The sequence below is a fragment of the Hyla sarda genome, chromosome 6, assembly GCF_029499605.1.
Source record: "Hyla sarda isolate aHylSar1 chromosome 6, aHylSar1.hap1, whole genome shotgun sequence".
NCBI classification, from domain to species: domain Eukaryota; kingdom Metazoa; phylum Chordata; class Amphibia; order Anura; family Hylidae; genus Hyla; species Hyla sarda.
The window spans coordinates 13,740,165-13,761,671 of NC_079194.1; the positions used below are offsets into that span (position 1 = coordinate 13,740,165).

General features: G+C 45.0%; 1 protein-coding gene across 2 annotated transcripts in view; it reads left to right on the forward strand.

Annotated features, from left to right (window-relative positions):
- The window catches only part of LOC130275340 (uncharacterized), a 505,363-nt gene that overhangs the window by 463,034 nt on the left and 20,822 nt on the right, over positions 1 to 21,507 (forward strand). The window contains exon 6 of one of the 2 annotated variants that reach the window (XR_008844734.1): positions 17 to 110. The gene's annotated coding sequence lies outside the window, so the exon portion shown is untranslated. Of the gene's footprint in view, positions 1 to 16; positions 129 to 21,507 lie in introns of both variants that reach the window. The other variant, XR_008844735.1, reaches the window with a different exon arrangement.

Below are 21,507 nucleotides of genomic sequence, written 5' to 3' on the forward strand. Positions count from 1 at the left end.
ATTCTTACTTTTATAGGGCCAAGGTATTTCACATGACTTTACAACTGCGCAAGTAAATCGAAAACTTTTGACTGCACATCTGTGCGGAAAAAGAAGCTACCTACCTGGAAGTAAGTAAGCAAATCAAGGTAATTCATAGATCTGCTAAGTGGTGCCCTTTACTTCTAAATGAGGAAATATATTTGTGCGCTTATGGATCAGTAGAGAACGTATGAGACGGGTCTTTTTTTTTTTTTTTTTGGATAAATAAATTACAGAAATTACAGCCCAATTCTGTACTAACGAAACCCCCATTGGGCTGCTGGAAGCTGTGCATTGTGGGTGCTAAGCATAAGGCTAGTAAGACAAGTCCATAAATAATGAAGTGTAAGTGTCACCGCTAAGGTAATTAAGGTCACGTATGAGTAAAGTGGTTGATTCAGTGGAGACGACGACTAAAATGCATTAATAAGAGGAAAAGGATGAGACGGAGAATGTGGTGCGTACTGCAGCAGAAACGTGTATGTGACTTCCCGACAATAAGACGCATCTACTACACAAATCCGTCTACAATGCACTATACCACTTATGGGTTTTTTTATGCACGCACATCGTTTTCTATATACCGTATATACTAGAGTATAAGCAGAGGCCCCTAATTTCACCCCCAAAAAACAGGAAAAGTTATTGACTCGACTATAAGCCTAGGGTGGGAAATACATCATCCCCCCCATGTCATTATCCCCCCCCCCCCCTTCATCATCCCCCTGTCATCATTCCCCCCTTCATCATTCCCCCCTTCATCATCCCCCTGTCATGATCCCCCCCTTCATCATCCCCCCCCTGTCATCACCCCCCTTTCATCATCACCGCCTGTCATCATCCCCCCTTCATCATCCCCCCTTCATCATCCCCCCGTCATCATCCCCCCGTCATCATCCCCCCGTCATCATCCCCCTGTCATCATCCCCCTGTCATCATCCCCCTGTCATCATCCCCCCGTCATCATCCCCCCTTCATCATCCCCCCTTCATCATCCCCCCTGTCGTCCCCCCTTCATCATCCCCCCCTTCATCATCACCGCCTGTCATCATCCCCCCCTTCATCATCCCCCCCTTCATCATCCCCCCCTTCATCATCCCCCCCTTCATCATCCCCCCCTTCATCATCCCCCCCCTTCATCATCCCCCCCTTCATCATCCCCGCCTGTCAATCCAGTGGTTTTCAACCTGCGGACCTCCAGATGTTGCAAAACTACAACTTTCAGCATGCCCGGACAGCCATCGGCTGTCCAGGCATGCTGGGTGTTGTAGTTTTGAAACCTCTGGAGGTCCGTAGGTTGAAGACCACTGCGGCCTTCGTCATCATCCAGACCCCCCTTTAGTTTTATACTAACCTCCCCTCGGTGGGAAGGAAGGGTGAGCTGGCCTGGGCCATCTATGCTGCAGGGACCGTCCGGTGGGGAGGGTTAGTCGTTCCGGGCTGTCCATCTTCACCGGAAGGCCCTCTTCTCCGCTCCAGGCCCGGCCCCGGACTACTGATGTTGCCTCTACGATGAAGCGCAGTGACGTCACTGTGCGTTGTCGTCAAGGCAATGTCACTAGTCCTGGGCCAGGCCCGGAGCGGAGAAGAGGACCTCCCGGTGAAGATGGACAGCCCGGAATGACTAACCCTCCCCACCGGACGGTCCCTGCAGCATAGATGGCCCGGACCAGCTCACCCTTCCTTCCCACCGAGGGGAGCTGAGTAGAAAACTAAAGGGGGGTCTGGATGATGACGAAGGCCGCAGTGGTCTTCAACCTGCGGACCTCCAGATGTTTCAAAACTGCAAATCCCAGCATGCCCGGACAGCCGATGGCTGTCCGGGCATGCTGGGAGTTGTAGTTTTGCAACTTCTGGAGGTTCGCAGGTTGAAGACCACTGAGAAGGGATTGACAGGCCGAGAGTTCATTCAAGTATAAGCCGAGGGGGGGTGTTTTTAGCACGAAAAATTGTGCTGAAAACTCGGCTTATACTCGGGTATATACGGTAGTCGCTAGTTGCAGTCAGTATATGTTGTGGTCTCAAAATAATAACAGCCTAATATACAATCGCGTCCTAATATTTGGACAAAAAAAAAACCGAGAAACTCAATTAAAGTGCACACACATTCCATTCAAAATACAATTCTTAAAGGAAATACGACCTAGTGACCTCAATTTCCTGCTACGCCTTCCTCTCATACTAAACTACTCCAATCCATTGCAGATCCCAATCTAATCAGAGCGTAAAACAATTTGTCAATATTTATGTCTAGTAGCAAAAAAAAAAAAAGATACTTCTGCCACTTGGGGTGCGGGCGCGCGGATATCAAGAAGCTGTCGTGGGATTTGGTGGAAACAATCGCATCTTGAAAGCATCAAATCTCCCGTGTTCAGGCATTTCTCATGGATCCAGTGGGTTTTATTTTAATCATATTTTTTCCCCTCTTGTTCCTACAGTGCGAAACTGGAATGAAAGGCAAATAATAAGGGGTAGAAATGGCGCCATAACTATATATCCCAGCAGGGACGTGTACAGACATTTCGGGGAGGGGGCAGGGCTGAAATGTGTATGAAGGCCGACTATCCTATGTGTATGAGGGCCAACTATCCTATGTATGAGGGCCAACTATCCTATGTATGGGGGCCAACTATCCTATGTGTATGAGGGCCAACTATCCTATGTATGAAGGCCGACTGTCCTATGTGTATGAGGGCCGACTATCCTATGTGTATGAGGGCCGACTATCCTATGTGTATGAGGGCCAACTATCCTATGTGTATGAGGGCCAACTATCCTATGTGTATGAGGGCCAACTATGTTATGTGTATGAGGGCCAACTATCCTATGTATGGGGGCCAACTATCCTGTGTATGAGGGCCAACTATCCTGTGTGTATGAGGGCCGACTATCCTATGTATGAGGGCCGACTATCCTATGTGTATGAGGGCCAACTATCCTATGTGTATGAGGGCCAACTATCCAATGTATGAGGGCCAACTATCCTATGTGTATGAGGGCCGACTATCCTATGTGTATGAGGGCCGACTATCCTATGTGTATGAGGGCCAACTATCCTATGTGTATGAGGGCCAACTATCCTATGTGTATGAGGGCCAACTATCCTATGTGTATGAGGGCCAACTATCCTGTGTATGAGGGCCAACTATCCTATGTGTATGAGGGCCAACTATCCTATGTGTATGAGGGCCAACTATCCTATGTGTATGAGGGCCAACTATCCTATGTGTATGAGGACCGACTATCCTATGTGTATGAGGGCCGACTATCCTATGTGTATGAGGGCCAACTATCCTATGTGTATGAGGGCCAACTATCCTATGTGTATGAGGGCCAACTATCCTATGTGTATGAGGGCCAACTATCCTATGTGTATGAGGGCCAACTATCCTGTGTATGAGGGCCGACTATCCTATGTGTATGAGGGCCAACTATCCTATGTGTATGAGGGCCGACTATCCTATGTGTATGAGGGCCAACTATCCTATGTGTATGAGGGCCGACTATCCTATGTGTATGAGGGCCGACTATCCTATGTGTATGAGGGCCAACTATCCTATGTGTATGAGGGCCAACAATCCTATGTGTATGAGGACCAACTATCCTATGTGTATGAGGGCCAACAATCCTATGTGTATGAGGACCAACTATCCTATGTATGAGGGCCAATTATCCTGTGTGTATGAGGGCCAACTATCCTGTGTGTATGAGGGCCAACTATCCTATGTGTATGAGGGCCAACTATCCTATGTATGAGCGCCAACTATCCTATGTGTATGAGGACCAACTATCCTATGTGTATGAGGGCCAACTATCCTATGTGTATGAGGGCCAACTATCCTATGTGTATGAGGGCCAACTATCCTATGTGTATGAGGGCCAACTATCCTATGTGTATGAGGGCCAACTATCCTATATGTATGAGGGCCAACTATCCTATGTGTTTTAGGGCCAACTATCCTGTGTGTATGAGGGCCAACTATCCTGTGTGTATGAGGGCCAACTATCCTATGTGTATGAGGGCCAACTATCCTATGTGTGTGAGGGCCAACTATCCTATGTGTATGAGGGCCAACTATCCTATATGTATGAGGGCCAACTATCCTATGTGTATGAGGGCCAACTATCCTATGTATGAGGGCCAACTATCCTATGTGTATGAGGGCCAACTATCCTATATGTATGAGGGCCAACTATCCTATGTGTTTTAGGGCCAACTATCCTGTGTGTATGAGGGCCAACTATCCTATGTGTATGAGGGCCGACTATCCTATGTGTATGAGGGCCAACTATCCTATGTGTATGAGGGCCAACTATCCTATGTGTATGAGGGCCAACAATCCTATGTGTATGAGGACCAACTATCCTATGTGTATGAGGGCCAACAATCCTATGTGTATGAGGACCAACTATCCTATGTATGAGGGCCAACTATCCTGTGTGTATGAGGGCCAACTATCCTGTGTGTATGAGGGCCAACTATCCTATGTGTATGAGGGCCAACTATCCTATGTATGAGCGCCAACTATCCTATGTGTATGAGGACCAACTATCCTATGTGTATGAGGGCCAACTATCCTATGTGTATGAGGGCCAACTATCCTATGTGTATGAGGGCCAACTATCCTATGTGTATGAGGGCCAACTATCCTATGTGTATGAGGGCCAACTATCCTATATGTATGAGGGCCAACTATCCTATGTGTTTTAGGGCCAACTATCCTGTGTGTATGAGGGCCAACTATCCTGTGTGTATGAGGGCCAACTATCCTATGTGTATGAGGGCCAACTATCCTATGTGTGTGAGGGCCAACTATCCTATGTGTATGAGGGCCAACTATCCTATATGTATGAGGGCCAACTATCCTATGTGTATGAGGGCCAACTATCCTATGTATGAGGGCCAACTATCCTATGTGTATGAGGGCCAACTATCCTATATGTATGAGGGCCAACTATCCTATGTGTTTTAGGGCCAACTATCCTGTGTGTTTGAGGGCCAACTATCCTATGTGTATGAGGGCCGACTATCCTATGTGTATGAGGGCCAACTATCCTATGTGTATGAGGGCCAACTATCCAATGTATGAGGGCCAACTATCCTATGTGTATGAGGGCCGACTATCCTATGTGTATGAGGGCCGACTATCCTATGTGTATGAGGGCCAACTATCCTATGTGTATGAGGGCCAACTATCCTATGTGTATGAGGGCCAACTATCCTATGTGTATGAGGGCCAACTATCCTGTGTATGAGGGCCAACTATCCTATGTGTATGAGGGCCAACTATCCTATGTGTATGAGGGCCAACTATCCTATGTGTATGAGGGCCAACTATCCTATGTGTATGAGGGCCAACTATCCTATGTGTATGAGGGCCAACTATCCTATGTGTATGAGGGCCAACTATCCTATGTTTATGAGGGCCAACTATCCTATGTATGAGGGCCAACTATTCTATGTGTATGAGGGCAACTATCCTATGTGTATGAGGGCAACTATCCTATGTATGAGGTCCTTCCCATTCGTCCCCAGTAGATAATGCTGGGGGAGAGAATGATTGGATATGTTCAACCTCAGTGGTTGATTATTTTGTTCTCCCTGAAGATAAGTGGCCAAAGGGGTCTGAAGGGACTGCAGGGTTTGGGGAGGGTAGAGAGGAGTCTGGAGGGGGAAGAAGAGTCTGGATGGGATAGATAGGAGAGAAAAAAGGGCAGAATATGGTGCTATATAGTGTGGTTACTTGGGGGGATTAGTTGGTTGTAAGACCAGTGGATGGGTTCGCTCACCTTGGGGTGTTGTGCTGGCAGGCACAACACTGGGAAGCACATATTAATAGGTTGGCTTCAGGAGGCAGCCGGCTGTCGGTACTGTTGGCACTACGGTGCTGGATGCAGGTAACTTGTCCGGTGCAGGGGTAACCAGGCAGGGTTTTTCTTGTGGCGGGGGGGAAAAAACTGACTCCTCGCTCATGGCGAATTCACCCGAGCGAAGTCGGATTTTTCTTCCCGGCACAAGGAAAACCCTGCCAGGTTACCCTTTCACCGGACAACTTTCCTGGATGGGATAGATGGGATATTGAACTGGAGAGGAGAGGGTGGTCCAGAGGGGACAAAGAAATCTTGAGGAAACAGAGGAGCTCTGAAAGGAAAAAGGGGTCTGTAAAGGGACAGAGGAGTCTGGATGGAAAAGATGAGCCCTGAAGGAACAGAAGTGTCTGGAAAGGACAGTGGATAGGGAGAGAGGTATCTGGAGAAGGACAGAAAAGACTGAAGGGAAAGGGGAGTCTGGAGAGAGACAGAAAAGTCTGTAGGACAGAGGAGTCTGGAGGAGTAGGACAGACGATTTTGGAGGAGGGCAGAGGAGTCTGGAGAACACAGAAGTGTCTGGAAAGGACAGTGGATAGGGACAGAGGTATCTGGAGAAGGACAGAAAATACTGGAGGGGAAAGAGGAGTCTGGAGAGAGACAGAAAAGTCTGGAGGGAACAGAGGTTTCTGGAGGAGGAAGACCAATTAATTTGGCGGAGGACAGAGGAGTCTGGAGGCAACAGAAGTGTCTAGAGAGGGACAAAAGTTTCTGGAGGGTACAGAGAAGGCTGATGGGGGAAGAGGTATCTGTAGGGTACAGATGGGTCTGGAAGGGACAGAGGAGTGTGGAGGAAGCAGAGAAGTCTGAAGGGGATAGAGATGTTTAGAGGGGACAGAGGAGGGCTTAGAGAAGGATAAAAGAGTCTGGAGATGGACAGAAGAGTCTGGAGGGGGAAGAGGAGTCTTGAGGGGTCTGAGGAATCTTGATGGGGCCAGGAAAGTTAGGAGGGGGCAGAAGGGTCTGGAGAAGACAAATGAGCCTGAAGCAGAATCAGGTGAGAGACATCTATTATACAACTATTATAGGTCTTCGGGCACCTTGAGAAGGTTTTTTACTTAGTAGCTCTAGAATACAAACAGTACAAGAGATGAGTGATGAGCAGGTTGTATAATCTGTACTACACCTTTTGTCCCTTCCCACTTCTGCTTGACCCTCGGCTGAGACCTGTAGGAACATTGCAGAGGAAACATATCACATGACACCCTATCAAGCAAATGGGCCACCATGTACTACATAGTCACATAAGATAGATTATGTCCAATAGTTCTCTGCTCTGACTAATAGAGGGGATACTTTGTACGATGGCGTTATTCCTGAATATACCATAGGGTTTGTCATGCATATCACTGTCTTACATAGTATTGGTGCACGCACTGTAGGGCACAAACCAGCGATCCAATACATTATATATGACAAATGTTACTCCATCCTGCAGCCTATAATTATTCTAATGATTGCACTGTCCAGATATCCATTGTAGAGTACAGCTACGGTGCCCTGCTCTGTATTGTAGAGTACAGCTACGGTGCCCTGCTCTGTATTGTAGGACTTCATGGCGATTAGAAGACGACCGCTCTTTTGTTTAGTTTAGATTATAGCTTTGTAGCACATAATACTATTGCTGTTCTATGGTTATTACTTACAATGTCCTAAGGGAAGGGATTGCCTGTTCCATTGTAGCAGAGGGAATGAAGTCCCCTTGACCTCTGTTATTATGATAAGACGTTGTAAAAAGCAAGAAATGGGATCATTCTGCTCAGATATCACATTGGGGGATGAAGGTTCTACTATCTCCTGAAAGTAACAATTAATATAAAAAGGAGAATATGGATAGTTACAAATAAGTAGCAATTTAATGTACATCTATAAAGATGCCGAAGCAGTGCAAATAAAAAAAAGTTAAAAATATGTCACAAGGATGCGGTCTGTCTCCAAAAGGAGAGGGTCCCCACAAACCTTCCTTGCCTTCTGGGCCAAAAGGCACCTACAGGGGCCCATAATCGAAGTCCTGTCATTGCCTAAACTCAGGGAGGACCAACAATGCTCCCAGCTTCCACCGGGGCGTCAACCAGCACCGTGAGATCTCCCTGAGTGTCTGAGCTGCTTCATATTACTATGTTATACTTACTAGTGGGGAATCAGTCCACGTATCCTCCAGAACACTTACCTTATGACCTTATGTAGATAGGAATACAAGCAGAGGAGCCATGATGTACCAGTACAGCCTAACATCTCCTTAGTCAAGACTAGAAATGGACAGTCAAGAGTTACCATCACTCCTTATTGTTTCCTAATACAAATGGAGCATGTAAAAAGGTGGAGATCTCCCCTTTAAAAGTAATAAATGCAAATCATGTTAGCTAAAACATAATAATTCTATCCTTCTTCTCTTCCTCTTTCTCTACCTCCTCCTCCTCCTCCTCCTCTTTCTCCTTCTTCTCTTCCTCATCCTACTCTTGCTTCTCCTCTCCTCCTCATCTCTTCCTCATCTTCCTCTTCTTCCTCCTACTTCTCTTCCTCATCCTTCTACTCTTCCTCCTCATCTCTTCCTCCTCTTCTTCCTCCTACTTCTCTTCCCCCTCCTCCTCTTTCTCCTCTTCCTCATTCTCCTATTCTTCCTCTCTTGCTTTTAATACTCTTCTTCCTCCTCTTGCTCCACTTCCTTCTCAGCTTCATCCTCCTTCCCCTCCTCCGTCTATTCCACCTATTTCTTTTTCTCCTCTACTTTTCCTCTTCCTCCTTCTCTTTCTTCTCTCTATTTCTCCTCCTCCTCTTTCTCCGTTTCCCCCTTCTCTTTCTCATCCTACTCCTCTTCCTTTGCTTCCATTCCCTCCTCCTTTTCCCCCTTCACTCTCTCCGCCACCTCTTCCTTTTCCTCCTCCTTTTTCTCTGTTTTTTCTCCGTTTTCTCCTCCTTTTCCCCCTCCTCTTTCTCCTCCTCTTTCTCCTCCCCTTTCTCCTCTTCCTCCCCCTCCTCCTCTTTCTCTTCCTCCTCCTCTTTCTCCGATTCCTCCTCCTCCTTTTCCCCCTCCTCTTTCTCCTCCTCTTCCTCCTCCCCTTTCTCATCTTCCTCCCCTCCTCCTCTTTCTCTTCTTCCTCCTCTGGCTCCTCTTCCTTCACCTTTTCCCCTCCTCTTCCTCCTTTTCCTTCTTCTCAGAACTGTGGCATACAATGCTTGATTGTATCAGTTCTCACAGGAGAGAAATAAACTTGATAGTTGTAGGGCAGCACGATGGCTCAGTGGTTGGCTCAGGGTCCTAGCTTCAAATGCCACCAAGGACAACATCTGCCAAGGAGTTTGTATGTTCGCCCTGTGTTTGCTTGGGTTTCCTATGGGTACTTTGGTTTCTTTCCACATTCCAAAACACATACCACAAGGGGAACAGGGACTTATATGAGTGATGGAAACACACTGCAGGAAATGATGATGCTATATCAGTAGTCTCCAAACTTCAGTCCTCCAACTATTGCAAAACTACAACTCCCAGCATGCCCGGACAGCCAACGGCTGTCCGGGCATGCTAGGAGTTGTAGTTTTGCAACAGCAGGAGGACCGTAGTTTGGAGATCATCCCTCTAGGTGGTGGGCTAAGCTTGGGACATCACAGGAACCAGGAGGAAGTGGACAGTGCGGGGACTGGGCACCATCAGACTGGCAGCAGCAGGGGATCGGGGCAGGTGAGTATCTTCTTTTTCCTTGTCCAGATAAAAACTCTTCAATGGGCCCATGCAGTATAGCCCTGTCCATGTGATCAATCCTCACCCCTAAACACTGTGCAGGCCTAACATCAATCAGGGATGTGCACCGGCTGACTAGAAAGGGGGCTTGAGCCCCTGCCCTTTTGATGTTCTCCTATAAGTGCCCTGGGCAGTTCTGGGCAGTCTGGCATTATTTTGTGGGTATTTATATAAATAATTATAATAAGTGCCCTTGTTTTCAGTTCAGCCTCTGCCCCCCGAAAATATCTGTGCACATAAGTGACATCAAGCATTGACCCAATGACCACTCATCCATCACACGTGCCCTGGGATCATGGAACAAGATGTATTATGGGAAATGGTGGAGAAAGTTAGATGAATGACCCCATTTATCTAACTTCCTCCTATATTTATATGTGGCCTGTGAAGTTTTGAGACCTGGAACTTTCTATTGGATACCAAATATTTTCGACAAGGCCAGGTCAGGGGTGGTGCAGCTGCAAAACTTCGACTCCGCCAAGCGATAACAGTGGCTGCAGATCGAGGGGGTTCATACAGGTCTTACAACTCCAAGTTGACTTTAACGTGCTATTCTTTATTACCGATTCTTTATTCTTTGTAATACACAACTCAGTTGCTGCAGAACCTCTTTTTGAAGAGTCGGAGGAAGCTTCCTGATTGGTATAAAACTTTAATATCATATTTTTAAGGGGTTGCAGGCAGTGTTTCCTAACTAAAGTGCCTCCAGCTGGGGCAAAACTACAACTCCAAGCATGCTGGGAGTTGTAGTTGTGCAACAGCTGGAGGCACCCTGGTTGGGAAACACTGATCTAAGATAGGAACTATGATGCTCTGCAGCTGCTGGGATGTGCTGTGTAGTTCTGCAGCAGCTGAGGTGTATATTATGAGGTTCTGCAGAAGCTGTGATGTGTATTATGATGTTCTGCAGCAGCTGTGGTGTACAATATAATGTCCTGGTAATGTTGAGGAGTGTATTATGTAGTTCTACAGCAGGTGAGATCTATTATGAGGTTCTGCAGAAGCTGTGGTGTGTATTATGATGTTCTGCAACAGCTGAGGTGTGTATTATGATGTCTTGCAGCAGCCATAGTGTGTATTATGATGTTCTACAGCAGCTGTGGTGTACAATATAATGTCCTGGTAATGTTGAGGAGTGTATTATGTAATTCTTCAGCAGCTGAGATCTATTATGAGGTTCTGCGGAAGCTGTGGTGTGTATGATGATTTTCTGCAGTAGCTGAGATGGGTATTATGATATTCTGCAGCAGCTAAGGTGTGTAATATGAGGTTCTACAGCAGCTGTAGTTTGTATTATCATGTTCTGCGGCAGCTGTGGTGTGTATTATGTTGTTCTGCAGCAGCTGTGGCGTACAATATAATGTTCTGGTATAGTTGAGGTGTGTATTATGTAGTTCTGCAGCAGCTGAGATCTATTATGAGGTTCTGCAGAAACTGTGGTTTATTATGATGTCCTGCAGAAGCTGAGATGGGTATTATAATATTCTGCAGCAGGTAAGGTGTGTAACATGAGGTTTTGCAGCAGCTGTAGTTTGCGTTATGATGTACTGCAGCAGCTGTGGTGTGTATTAAGATGTTCTGCAGCAGCTGAGATGGGTATTATGATGTTCTGCAGCAGCTGTGGTGTGTATTAAGATGTTCTGCAGCAGCTGTGGCATACAATGTAATATTCATGTATAATTGAGGTGTGTATTGTGTAGTTCTGCAGCAGCTGAGATCTAGTATGAGATTCTGCAGAAGCTGTGGTGTATATTATGTTCTTCAGAAGCTGAGATGGGTATTATGATATTCTGCAGCAGCTAAGGTGTGTAACATGATGTTCTGCAGCAGCTGTAGTTTGCGTTATGATGTACTGCAGCAGCTGTGATGTGTATTCAGATATTCTGCAGCAGCTGTGGTATGTATTATGATGTTCTACTGCAGCTGAGATGCGTATTGTGATGTTCTGCAGCAGCTGTGGTATGTAGCATGACATAGTTCATTCTTTCGGCAATGTCCAGAATTTGAATTCCGTGGAGGAAATTTTCACTGTGGAAATTCCTCAGTGTTGGTATTTCTCTGAAATTCCGTAGTGTGAACGTGCCCTAAACGTATAGGACAGAAATCTGCTCCCTGTATATTGCAGCGTACATCTCTGCCCCCTGATAGGGCGAATAAAACACAGATGGAAATTTTTTTCGCTAAACTCCCCGTCCGGCGGGTCTGCGCCCGCGTCTGACTTTGTATGAATTGTATACATGACATATAATGTCACCACTAATGGAGAACCTGCCCTATATGCATTGGGGGGGGGAGTAATATACCGTCGGCGGACAGATGTAATCACATCGCATCTCGCAGTCATTCTGAAGGCCAAGCAAAATGAAAAGTATAAAATCACTTTCCTAGAAAAAAAACAATACTCATTTATTTCCCACGGGGCGCGGGGATTGTTTTCTACTTATTGGCTCTTATAAGAAAATCTTCCCTTGTGGATTTTTGCTGTATTTTGTCCGAATGCCCTCTTGCTACTAGGAAGAGGGTCCCTGAATGTAAATGTCAAGCAAATAAAACCCTCTGCACTTCGTCGCCGCTGAATTCCAACTAAATGCGCGATTCCGCCCGCGGCTGTAATTACGGAATTAGAAGGAAAAAAAAACTTTCTACAACTTTAAGGATTTACCCAGAGAGTCACCTGTTTCCTTTTGACCTTCCGGCTGTTTTCCTTTTTTCCTTCTCCAAAGTCATTGCCGTTCATTATCTTTGCTCTTAGACGATTGTGCGCAGCAGCTCGGGTCCCCCTGATAACGCCACCGCCTCTGTACAGGGGGAGGGAGAAACATGCTGGATAACAACATCCGACTCACTTTAAGGGACTCCCTGAATTTTTACATGGCGGCTAAGGAATAATGCTATAATATTGTGTGTTTACCTTGAGTTTGCAAAAGAAAGGATGAGCTCTGGCCAGATGTGCGCAACCGCCATACTCATCTCCTAATCGTTCTGTCGTCTGTCGGTGGAAGCTAATTGTCCGGCTTTCACTTGATTGACTACTTCATCATAGTCTATTACTGTCTATATCACTGTTTCCCAACCAGGGTGCCTCCAGCTGTTGCACAACTACAACTCCCAGCATACCCGGACAGCCAACGGCTGTCCGGGCATGCTGAGAGTTGTAGTTTCGCAACAGCTGGAGGCACCCTGGTTGGGAAACACTGGTCTATGTGCTTTGCTGTAAGAGAGCTTTTTTTTTCTTCTATGTAATGGAGTATTGATGTACAGAGACCCCCATCCAATTCCCCTACTTTCTCCCTTGAAGACGTCACCACTACAGAAACACGTAGGGAGTACAATCCTTTCATTTAGGGGATTGTCCCTTAGAGCTGATCTATCGTTACAATATCCTGCTCAGACACAGTTATTACCTATTATGTTAGCTGTATAAGCTGAAGGTCATGTGGTATTGCCTGCCCCCCAGTAAGAAGTAAGGAGATTACATGAGAAGGAGGTTTGTTACAGTGTGTCAGTGCGTCACCCCAGTAGTAAGGAGATTACATGAGGAGGAGGTTTGTTACAGTGTGTCAGCCCAGTAGGAAGGAGATTACCTGAGGAGGAGGTTTGTTACAGTGTGTCACCCCAGTAGTAAGGAGATTACACGAGGAGGAGGTTTGTTACAGTGTGTCACCCCAGTAGTAAGGAGATTACATGAGGAGGAGGTTTGTTACAGTGCGTCACCCCAGTAGTAAGGAGATTACATGAGGAGGAGGTTTGTTACAGTGTGTCACCCCAGTAGTAAGGAGGTTATATGATAAGGAGGTTTGTTACAGTGTGTCACCCCAGTAGTAAGGAGATTATATGAGGAGGTTTGTTACAGTGTGTCACCCCAGTAATAAGGTGATTACATGCGGAGGAGGTTTGTTACAGTGTGTCACCCCAGTAGTAAGGAGATTATATGAGGAGGAGGTTTTACAGTGTGTCACCCCAGTAATAAGGTGATTACATGAGGAAGAGGTTTGTTACAGTGTGTTACCCCAGTAGTAAGGAGATTACACGAGGAGGAGGTTTGTTACAGTGTGTCACCCCAGTAGTAAGGAGATTACATGAGGAGGGTGTTTGTTACAGTGTGTCACCCCAGTAGTAAGGAGATTACATGAGTAGGAGGTTTGTTACAGTGTGTTACCCCAGTAGTAAGGAGATTACATGAGGAGGAGGTTTGTTACAGTGTGTCACCCCAGTAGTAAGGAGATTACATGAGGAGGAGGTTTGTTAGTGTGTCACTCCAGTAGTAAGATTACATGGGGAGGGGGGTTTGTTACAGTGTGTCACCCCAGTAGTAAGGAGATTACATGAGGAGGGGTTTGTTACAGTGTGTCACCCCAGTAGTAAGTAGATTACATGGGGAGTGCATTTGTTACAGTGTGTCACCCCAGTAGAAAGGAGATTACATGGGGAGGCGGTTTGTTACAGTGTGTCACCCCAGTAGTGAGGAGATTACATGAGGAGGAGGTTTGTTACAGTGTGTCACCCCAGTAGTAAGGAGATTACATGGGAAGGGGGGTTTGTTACAGTGTGTCACCCCAGTAGTAAGGAGATTACATGAGGAGGGGGTTTGTTACAGTGTGTCACCCCAGTAGTAAGGAGATTACATGAGGAGGAGGTTTGTTACAGTGTGTCACCCCAGTAGTAAGGAGATTACATGAGGAGGAGGTTTGTTACAGTGTGTCACCCCAGTAGTAAGAAGATTACATGAGGAGGGGGTTTGTTACAGTGTGTCACCCCAATAGTAAGATGGTTTCATGAGTCCCATACACTTGCATTTAACGGGGCGTGGCTGTGATGTCATGAGTAGTGTTGCTCGCGAATATTCGCAAATTTGCGAATATTCGCGAATATAGCACTATATATTCGTAATTACGAATATTGTTTTATTTATTTTTTTCACAGTTCACATCACAGTGATCACCCCTCTCTGCTTCCAGCTTGTGTGGTCTAAAGAAGGCTCTAATACTGTGTGAGACTGGCGCACAAATTTTCGCATATGGGAAAATTTCCATATGCTAATTTTCGCACATGCGCATTTCCGTTTATGCTAATTTTAGCAAATGCAAATTTTCACATATGCGAAAATATAACGCGAATATTACTAATTTAGCGAATATATGACGAATATTCGTCCATATATTCGCGAAATATCACGAATTTGAATATGGCCTTTGCCGCTCAACACTAGTCATGAGCCTCCGCCCCACATCGCCAGTCATTCAGCACGGAGCAAAGTACTGGATGTCTGAGGTGCTGCATCCGAGATCGGCAGGCCCCCCGCTATCAGACATCTTATCCCCTATCCTTTGGACAGGGGATAAGTTGTCTAGGGGCGGAGTACCCCTTTAAGATGGAATGGACTTGTTGGCATAAAGAGTGGTGAAGTTCAGGGAGCAGGACCTGGGTTGGTGGAGACCATTCACATTTTACACACCAAGGACAATCCAAGTGGAGACTCATGTGAGGCCACCGGGTAGTGGGGCTCCTGGGACCCACTCAATGTGATTGGTTGTTATGAATTGTTTGTGATTTATAGGGATACATAGGGATATATAGCGATACATAGTAATACATAGCGATACATAGCGATACATAGCGATACATAGCGATACATAGTGATACATAGCGATACATAGCGATACATAGCGATACATGGCGATACATAGCGATACATAGTGATACATAGCGATACATAGCGATACATAGCGATACATAGGGATACATAGCGATACATAGCGATACATAGCGATACATAGCGATACATAGTGATACATAGCGATACATAGCGATACATAGGGATACATAGCGATACATAGCGATACATAGCGATACATAGCGATACATAGCGATACATAGCGATACATAGGGATACATAGCGATACATAGCGATACATAGCGATACATAGCGATACATAGTGATACATAGCGATACATAGCGATACATAGTGATACATAGCGATACATAGGGATACATAGCGATACATAGGGATTCATAGTGATACATAGTGATACCTAGCGATACATAGGGGTACATAGTGATACATATTGATACCTAGCGATACATAGGGGTACATGGCGATACATAGCGATACATAGTGATACATAGCGATACATAGGGATACATGGTGATACATAGCGATACATAGTGATACATAGTGATACATATTGATACATAGGGATACATAGCGATACATAGTGATACATAGTGATACATAGTGATACATATTGATACCTAGCGATACATAGGGGTACCTAGCGATACATAGGGATACATAGTGATACATATTGATACCTAGCGATACATAGGGGTACATGGCGATACATAGCGATACATAGTGATACATAGCGATACATAGGGATACATAGCGATACATAGGGATACATGGTGATACATAGCGATACATAGCGATACATAGCGATACATAGTGATACATAGTGATACATAGTGATACATAGTGATACATATTGATACATATTGATACATAGCGATACATAGCGATACATAGCGATCCAAAGCGATACATAGGGATGCATAGCGACACATAGGGATACATAGGGATACATAGGGATACATAGGGATACATAGCGATACATAGGGATACATAGGGATACATAGGGATACATAGCGATACATAGCGATACATAGGGATACATAGCGATACATAGCGATACATAGGGATACATAGCGATACATAGGGATACATAGCGATACATAGCGATACATAGGGATACATAGCGATACATAGGGATACATAGGGATACATAGGGATACATAGCGATACATAGGGATACATAGCGATACATAGCGATACATAGGGATACATAGCGATACATAGCGATACATAGGGATACATAGCGATACATAGCGATACATAGCGATACATAGCGATACATAGGGATACATAGCGATTCATAGGGATACATAGCGATTCATAGGGATACATAGCGATACATAGCGACACATAGCGACACATAGCGATACATAGCGACACATAGGGATACATAGGGATACATAGGGACACATAGCGATACATAGGGATACATAGCGATACATAGCGATACATAGCGATACATAGCGATACATAGGGATACATAGCGATTCATAGGGATACATAGCGATACATAGCGACACATAGGGATACATAGCGACACATAGCGATACATAGCGACACATAGGGATACATAGGGATACATAGGGACACATAGCGATACATAGGGACACATAGCGATACATAGGGATACATAGCGATACATAGCGATACATAGCGATACATAGCGATACATAGGGATACATAGCGATACATAGCGATACATAGGGATACATAGCGATACATAGGGATACATAGCGATACATAGCGATACATAGGGATACATAGCGATACATAGGGATACATAGGGATACATAGGGATACATAGCGATACATAGGGATACATAGCGATACATAGCGATACATAGGGATACATAGCGATACATAGCGATACATAGGGATACATAGCGATACATAGGGATACATAGCGATACATAGCGATACATAGGGATACATAGCGATTCATAGGGATACATAGCGATTCATAGGGATACATAGCGATACATAGCGACACATAGCGACACATAGCGATACATAGCGACACATAGGGATACATAGGGATACATAGGGACACATAGCGATACATAGGGATACATAGCGATACATAGCGATACATAGCGATACATAGCGATACATAGGGATACATAGCGATTCATAGGGATACATAGCGATACATAGCGACACATAGGGATACATAGCGACACATAGCGATACATAGCGACACATAGGGATACATAGGGATACATAGGGACACATAGCGATACATAGGGACACATAGCGATACATAGGGATACATAGCGATACATAGCGATACATAGGGATACATAGCGATACATAGCGATACATAGGGATACATAGCGATTCATAGGGATACATAGCGATTCATAGGGATACATAGCGATTCATAGGGATACATAGCGATACATAGGGATACATAGCGATACATAGGGATACATAGCGACACATAGGGATACATAGGGATACATAGCGATACATAGGGATACATAGGGATACATAGCGATACATAGCGATACATAGCGATACATAGCGATACATAGGGATACATAGCGATACATAGCGATACATAGGGATACATAGCGATACATAGCGATACATAGGGATACATAGCGATACATAGGGATACATAGCGATACATAGGGATACATAGGGATACATAGCGATTCATAGGGATACATAGCGATTCATAGGGATACATAGCGATACATAGCGATACATAGCGATAATAGCGATACATAGCGATACATAGGGACACATAGCGATACATAGGGATACATATGGATACATAGCGATACATAGCGATACATGGCGATACATAGGGATACATAGCGATACATAGCGATTCATAGTGATACATAGCGATACATAGCGATACATGGTATCACATAGTATTACATAATATTATGTTCTACAGCAGCTGAAGTGTGTTATGAGGTTCTGCAGCAGCAGAAGTGTATGAAGTAGCTATAAAGCTCTGTGACCGCTGAGGTGTGTGTGTTATGATGTTCTGCAGAAGCTTTGGTCTGTCACAAGATGTGATACAGCAGCTAAGGTGTTTATTGTGATGTTCTGCAGCAGCTGAAATGTGTATTTTCATATTCTGCTGCAGCTGAGGTGTGTATTATACTGTTTTCCAGCAGCTAGGCTGTATATTATGAGATTCTGCAGCAGCTGAGGTGTGTGTTATGAGGTTTTGCAATGGCTGAGGTGGGTATTATGTGGTGCTGCAGCAGCTGAGATATGTATTACGAGATTTTGCTGCAGTTAAGGTGTGCACTATGAGGTGCTGCAGCAGCTGAGGTATCATAATGTTCTGCAGCAGCTAAGTTGTGTAATATAATTGACAGTAGCATTATGCTTTAAGAGGAGTTTCAACAGCTAAAGGGTGTATTATGATGTTCTGCAGCAGCTGAGATGTGTATTATAATATTCTGCAGCAGCTGAGGTGTGTGTTATGATGTTCTGCAGCAGCTCAGCTGCATATAATGAGGTTCTTTAGCAGCTGTGGTGTGCATAATGTGGCTCTGCAACAGGTGAGATGCAAATTATGAGGATTTTCAGAAGCTGAAGTGTGTATTATAATGTTCAGCAGCAGCTGAGGTGTGTATTGTGAGGTTCTGCAGCAGCTGCAGTGTCTATCTTGGAGATATTTTTCCCTACTCTCCATGACCTCTGTCTACTATAAGGAAACAATTTCTCTGATTTCAGGCCCTGGACAATATCAGGCCTTGGAGGGGATCTGTAAGCAGCCACTTCACCTTATCAGTACAGCAGAGCTGTGAGTGCAGAACAGATGGTGCTGCTGCGGGATGTGCTGAAAGGAGCGATACCACCGCTGAGCTCTCCGAGGCACAGAGCAGAGACGCGGGTCAGGGACGGCGCTATCATCCACATTCTTCATGGGGATCCACTTGTCTTATTGCTCTTGTACAGTCATTTTCCAGCAGAGCCGTCCGTGTTCCAAATTATCCTTTATTTTACAATGGAAGTGGAGAATAAACAGTGGGAAGTTTAGAATTCATATGCACAGGAGCAGGCCTGGAGCAAGGATTTTGGCCACCCTAGACGAAAGCTCCCACCGATGTATGGAGGCGCGCACAATGTTGGACTGATCTGACCTTAGTGATCGCCACTGTCTGCTTTTGAAGTGGTGCTGCGCTCCTCCAGCAGGATGAAAAATGCCGATTATAATAGTATGGGTGGGGCGGGGGTACCATGGCGGGGTTTTGCTTGATGGGCAGGTGCTTCAGGTGGGTGTGTGCTTCAGATGCTGGCTAAATTTATTGCAGCTCGCAGAGCGGAGCCCCCATCAAGAGATGTGACAATCTTTAAGGGGTTGCCCCCTCGCGGGGAAATCCCTTTACTAGAACCCCCTTTAAAAACACTCTTTATTAGATATTGTTTAAAATCTCCCTTTGTGTTTGTTTTAAAATTCCAGTGAGATTGAGGTATTGATAGTGATTGTGCTTTTTAAACACTTAAAAGGGGCACACTTAAGGGTCCAGATATGTACTTACTGCGTGCTTAATATACAGCACACCTTAGTAACTGGTCCCCAAGCATAGGCTCCTATCTTACAACAATCCCCATGTAATCACTGTTAAAAACACCTAGCTACTAGTCTCCCCGACGTTTCGCTGAATGAATCAGCTTTGTCAAGGGTAGCAAGGCTAAAGCCCCCAGGTGCAAAAACTGAAAAACCCCAGGTCATGAAGGGGTTAAAACATCAGTGATCATTTAAAGCAGCAGTCCCAAACTATGGCCCCCCAGGTCTTGCAAAACTTCAACTCCCAGCATGCCCGGACAGCCGCTGGCTGTCCGGGCATGCTGGGAGTTGAAGTTTTGCAACATCTGGAGGGCCACAGTTTGAGACCCATGATTTTAAGGCTATGTTCACATCAGCATTAGGGAAATCCATTGGGATATCTCCCTTAGTGTTACATAGTTGCCGATCTACATTCTTATCTAATCTGTATGTGCCAGATTAATGGGGTGTTTCTGTCTTAGCTTGTTATTATTCTCTGCCCTTAGGATAGGGAAGAGGTCCCCAACCCGGTCCTCAAGGCTCCACCAACAGTCCAAGAGTTGACTTAATCCCTTGCCTATTCCATTGGAGAAGCCCAAAAAAAAACTGGAACATTGCTGGGCCTTAAAGGGGTACTCCACTGGAAAACATTTTTTTTTTTTGTTTAAATCAACTGGTGCCAGAAAGTTAAACAGATTTGTAAATGACTTCTATTTAAAAATCTTAATCCTTCCAGTACTTATCAGCTGCTGTATGCTCCACAGGAAGTTCTTTTCTTTTTGAATTTGCTTTCTGTCTGACCACAGCGCTCTCTGCTGACACCTCTGTCCATTTTAGGAACTATCCAAACTAAGAGCAAATCCCCGTAGCAAGCAAACCTATCCTGCTCTGGACAGTTCCTAAAATGGACAGAGGTGGCAGCAGAGAGCGCTGTGGTCAGACAGAAAGCAAATTCAAAAAGAAAAGAACTTCCTGTGAAGCATACAGCAGATGATAAATACTGGAAGGATTAAGATTTTTAAATAGAAGTCATTTACAAATCTGTTTAACTTTCTGGCACCAGTTGATTTAAAAAAAAAATGTTTTTTCCAGGGCAGTACCAATTTAAAGGAGAACTCCGGTGAAAATGTACTTGTCCCCTAGGGAATAAATAGATGATCGCGGGGTTCCAACTGCTGCTGTCCCCCACGCAATCTCCAAAACGGGGCCCCGGCACTCTCAGTGAGGAGCGCATGTCATGGAATGGGCTCCATTCATTTTTATGGGAGCAGCATTAAAGGGGTTATCCAGGGGGAAAAAAATTTTATATATCAACTGGCTTCTACTTCTATTAAAAAATCTTAATCCTTTCAGTACTTATGAGCTTCTGAAGTTAAGGTTGTTCTTTTCTGTCTGACGACACCTGTCTCGGGAACCACCCAGTTTAGAAGCAAATCCCCATAGCAAACCTCTTCAAAACTGGGCGGTTCCCGAGACACGTGTCATCAGAGAGCACATAGACAGAAAAGAACAACTTTAACTTCAGAAGCTCATAAGTACTGAAAGGATTAAGATTTTTAAATAGAAGTAACTTGCAAATCTGTTTAACTTTCTGGAGCCAATTGAGATATATATATATATATATATATATATATATATATATATATAAAGTTTTTTTTTCCTGGATAACCCCTTTAATGCCTAAGAGCTGTACTCGGATTCCATAGAAATGGAGGAAGTGTGTGCCG